This window comes from Styela clava, unplaced genomic scaffold (assembly GCF_964204865.1).
Source record: "Styela clava unplaced genomic scaffold, kaStyClav1.hap1.2 HAP1_SCAFFOLD_19, whole genome shotgun sequence".
NCBI classification, from domain to species: Eukaryota; Metazoa; Chordata; class Ascidiacea; order Stolidobranchia; family Styelidae; genus Styela; species Styela clava.
In genome coordinates, this window is record NW_027556646.1 from 140,001 (window position 1) to 145,000 (window position 5,000).

General features: G+C 54.4%; 1 non-coding gene across 1 annotated transcript; it reads right to left on the bottom strand.

Moving 5' to 3' along the window:
- Positions 1-105: 105 nt before the first annotated feature.
- On the bottom strand, positions 106-1,915 carry LOC144419372 (small subunit ribosomal RNA). Its single transcript, XR_013474027.1, has one exon. It is a non-coding gene; the product is annotated as a small subunit ribosomal RNA (ribosomal RNA).
- Positions 1,916-5,000: the final 3,085 nt, after the last annotated feature.

Consider the following 5,000-nt stretch of genomic DNA (forward strand, 5'->3'; position numbering starts at 1 on the left):
GTTACGCGTGTCGCACGGGGCGGAACCCCGATTGACGGCCGCCCTCTCGGCGGCACCCAAAGACAATTAAGTGCGCGGTCGGCCGGGGCCTACCACCACTTTCGGTAATGATCCTTCCGCAGGTTCACCTACGGAAACCTTGTTACGACTTTTACTTCCTCTAAATGATCAAGTTTGATCGTCTTCTCGACACGCCGACGCGGCCGTTGCCAGCCGCGACGGGGCCGATCCAAGGATCTCACTAAACCATTCAATCGGTAGTAGCGACGGGCGGTGTGTACAAAGGGCAGGGACGTAATCAACGCAAGTTGATGACTTGCGCTTACTGGGAATTCCTCGTTCAAGGGAAACAATTGCAAGTCCCTATCCCAATCACGAATGAGGTTCAACGGGTTACCCGGACCTTTCGGCCTAGGTTAGACACTCGCTGCTTCACTCAGTGTAGCGCGCGTGAGGCCCCGGACATCTAAGGGCATCACAGACCTGTTATTGCTCAATCTCGTGTGGCTAAACGCCACTAGTCCCTCTAAGAAGTTAGACGCCGACCGAGAAGGTCGCGTAACTATTTAGCATGCCAGAGTCTCGTTCGTTATCGGAATTAACCAGACAAATCGCTCCACCAACTAAGAACGGCCATGCACCACCACCCACAGAATCAAGAAAGAGCTCTCAATCTGTCAATCCTACCTGTGTCCGGGCCGGGTGAGTTTCCCCGTGTTGAGTCAAATTAAGCCGCAGGCTCCACTCCTGGTGGTGCCCTTCCGTCAATTCCTTTAAGTTTCAGCTTTGCAACCATACTTCCCCCGGAACCCAAAGACTTTGGTTTCCCGGAAGCTGCCGGAAAGGTCGTCATGGTAACGCCTCCCGATCGCTAGTTGGCATCGTTTATAGTCAGAACTAGGACGGTATCTGATCGTCTTCGAACCTCTGACTTTCGCTCTTGATTAAAGAAAACATTCTTGGCGAATGCTTTCGCAGTAGTTCGTCTTCCGCCGATCCAAGAATTTCACCTCTAACGGCAGAGTACGGACGCCCCCGTCTGTCCCTCTTAATCATTACCTCGTGCTCCGAAAACCAACAAAATAGAACCGAGGTCCTATTCCATTATTCCATGCAACACTATGCAGGCGAACAGCCTGCTTTGAACACTCTAATTTTTTCAAAGTAAACTTATCGGCCACCGCCGACACTCAGTCAAGAGCACCGACGGAGAACCGAAGGTGAGGCGAACGCAACCAGTGACACGCCTTGCGACGGACCGGCGGCGCTCGCCCAAAATCCAACTACGAGCTTTTCAACCGCAACAACTTTAGCATACACTGTTGGAGCTGGAATTACCGCGGCTGCTGGCACCAGACTTGCCCTCCAATGGATACTCGTTAAGAGTTTTAGGATGTACTCATTCCAATTACAGGGCCTCGTTAGAGTCCTGTATTGTTATTTTTCGTCACTACCTCCCCGTGTCGGGAATGGGTAATTTGCGCGCCTGCTGCCTTCCTTGGATGTGGTAGCCGTTTCTCAGGCTCCCTCTCCGGAATCGAACCCTGATTCCCCGTTACCCGTTATCACAAAGGTAGGCACGTAGCGTACCTTCGACAGTTGATAGGGCAGACACTTGAATGATACGTCGTCGGTGCAGAGACCGTACGATCCGCGTGGTTATCCAGAGTCATCAAACGTCACAGGACGAACCCGGTCGGTTTTGATCTGATAAAAGCGCGCCTCCCGAAGTCGGCGCTTAATGCATGTATTAGCTCTAGAATTACCACAGTTATCCACTTCGCTTACGAGACCAAATAAACCAAGACTGATTTAATGAGCCATTCGCAGTTTCGCTTTACGAGAACTCGTACTTGCACCTGCATGGCTTAATCTTTGAGACAAGCATATCACTACTGGCAGGATCAACCAGATAGCTGCGACAGCTGCGCTCGGCCCTTGCTGGGCCGCCCGGCGCGTGCTCGTCGCATTCGTTTAAGACCGAGGCGATCGCCTGCGGCCGTACTCAGCTTCGACAGTCGCTGGCCGCGACGTCCACGCTCTCGCCGGCAGTGCCAGGCGGAGCGATTTGCGTTTTTTCTTTGCTCGCCCTCTCTCGGGCTCGATCCATTCAGTTTCGCACAAACAAGAGCTCTGCCGGCCGCCTGCAGCGGTGCCTAAAACCCGGGCATAACAATGCGACCGTTCTGCTAGGCCGACAAGCGCTCAAGCCAGACGCTCGATCGAACGCCCCCTACATATTAGTCGAGACAACGGCTCGCTCATTAGCATCGCGTTTGTACTTTAACTTTTTTCGGCTCGGCTTCTTTCGACGCCGATGCCGGCGACGCAGCACTCTCTCGCCCGCCAGCCACCGAGAAAAGGGTGCGCTCCGACCGGCCCCGCACCGCTCTTTCTTGGCTCATTCGAAATTACTGTCTTTCGCTCTGACATGCCTTACCTAGGGTTAGGTTAGTATGCTTGCACGTTTGTACTTTAACTTTTTTTGGCTCGGCTTCTTTCGACGCCGATGCCGGCGACGCAGCACTCTCTCGCCCGCCAGCCACCGAGAAAAGGGTGCGCTCCGACCGGCCCCGCACCGCTCTTTCATGGCTCATTCGAAATTACTGTCTTTCGCTCTGACATGCCTTACCTAGGGTTAGGTTAGTATGCTTGCACGTTTGTACTTTAACTTTTTTTGGCTCGGCTTCTTTCGACGCCGATGCCGGCGACGCAGCACTTTCTCGCCCGCCAGCCACCGAGAAAAGGGTGCGCTCCGACCGGCCCCGCACCGCTCTTTCTTGGCTCATTCGAAATTACTGTCTTTCGCTCTGACATGCCTTACCTAGGGTTAGGTTAGTATGCTTGCACGTTTGTACTTTAACTTTTTTCGGCTCGGCTTCTTTCGACGCCGATGCCGGCGACGCAGCACTCTCTCGCCCGCCAGCCACCGAGAAAAGGGTGCGATCCGACCGGCCCCGCACCGCTCTTTCATGGCTCATTCGAAATTACTGTCTTTCGCTCTGACATGCCTTACCTAGGGTTAGGTTAGTATGCTTGCACGTTTGTACTTTAACTTTTTTCGGCTCGGCTTCTTTCGACGCCGATGCCGGCGACGCAGCACTCTCTCGCCCGCCAGCCACCGAGAAAAGGGTGCGCTCCGACCGGCCCCGCACCGCTCTTTCATGGCTCATTCGAAATTACTGTCTTTCGCTCTGACATGCCTTACCTAGGGTTAGGTTAGTATGCTTGCACGTTTGTACTTTAACTTTTTTTGGCTCGGCTTCTTTCGACGCCGATGCCGGCGACGCAGCACTCTCTCGCCCGCCAGCCACCGAGAAAAGGGTGCGCTCCGACCGGCCCCGCACCGCTCTTTCATGGCTCATTCGAGTTTACTGTCTTTCGCTCTGACATGCCTTACCTAGGGTTAGGTTAGTATGCTTGCACGTTTGTACTTTAACTTTTTTCGGCTCGGCTTCTTTCGACGCCGATGCCGGCGACGCAGCACTCTCTCGCCCGCCAGCCACCGAGAAAAGGGTGCGCTCCGACCGGCCCCGCACCGCTCTTTCTTGGCTCATTCGAAATTACTGTCTTTCGCTCTGACATGCCTTACCTAGGGTTAGGTTAGTATGCTTGCACGTTTGTACTTTAACTTTTTTCGGCTCGGCTTTTTTCGACGCCGATGCCGGCGACGCAGCACTCTCTCGCCCGCCAGCCACCGAGAAAAGGGTGCGCTCCGACCGGCCCCGCACCGCTCTTTCATGGCTCATTCGAGTTTACTGTCTTTCGCTCTGACATGCCTTACCTAGGGTTAGGTTAGTATGCTTGCACGTTTGTACTTTAACTTTTTTCGGCTCGGCTTCTTCCGACGCCGATGCCGGCGACGCAGCACTCTCTCGCCCGCCAGCCACCGAGAAAAGGGTGCGCTCCGACCGGCCCCGCACCGCTCTTTCTTGGCTCATTCGAAATTACTGTCTTTCGCTCTGACATGCCTTACCTAGGGTTAGGTTAGTATGCTTGCACGTTTGTACTTTAACTTTTTTCGGCTCGGCTTCTTTCGACGCCGATGCCGGCGACGCAGCACTCTCTCGCCCGCCAGCCACCGAGAAAAGGGTGCGCTCCGACCGGCCCCGCACCGCTCTTTCTTGGCTCATTCGAAATTACTGTCTTTCGCTCTGACATGCCTTACCTAGGGTTAGGTTAGTATGCTTGCACGTTTGTACTTTAACTTTTTTTGGCTCGGCTTCTTTCGACGCCGATGCCGGCGACGCAGCACTTTCTCGCCCGCCAGCCACCGAGAAAAGGGTGCGCTCCGACCGGCCCCGCACCGCTCTTTCTTGGCTCATTCGAAATTACTGTCTTTCGCTCTGACATGCCTTACCTAGGGTTAGGTTAGTATGCTTGCACGTTTGTACTTTAACTTTTTTCGGCTCGGCTTCTTTCGACGCCGATGCCGGCGACGCAGCACTCTCTCGCCCGCCAGCCACCGAGAAAAGGGTGCGCTCCGACCGGCCCCGCACCGCTCTTTCATGGCTCATTCGAAATTACTGTCTTTCGCTCTGACATGCCTTACCTAGGGTTAGGTTAGTATGCTTGCACGTTTGTACTTTAACTTTTTTTGGCTCGGCTTCTTTCGACGCCGATGCCGGCGACGCAGCACTCTCTCGCCCGCCAGCCACCGAGAAAAGGGTGCGCTCCGACCGGCCCCGCACCGCTCTTTCATGGCTCATTCGAGTTTACTGTCTTTCGCTCTGACATGCCTTACCTAGGGTTAGGTTAGTATGCTTGCACGTTTGTACTTTAACTTTTTTCGGCTCGGCTTCTTTCGACGCCGATGCCGGCGACGCAGCACTCTCTCGCCCGCCAGCCACCGAGAAAAGGGTGCGCTCCGACCGGCCCCGCACCGCTCTTTCTTGGCTCATTCGAAATTACTGTCTTTCGCTCTGACATGCCTTACCTAGGGTTAGGTTAGTATGCTTGCACGTTTGTACTTTAACTTTTTTCGGCTCGGCTTCTTCCGA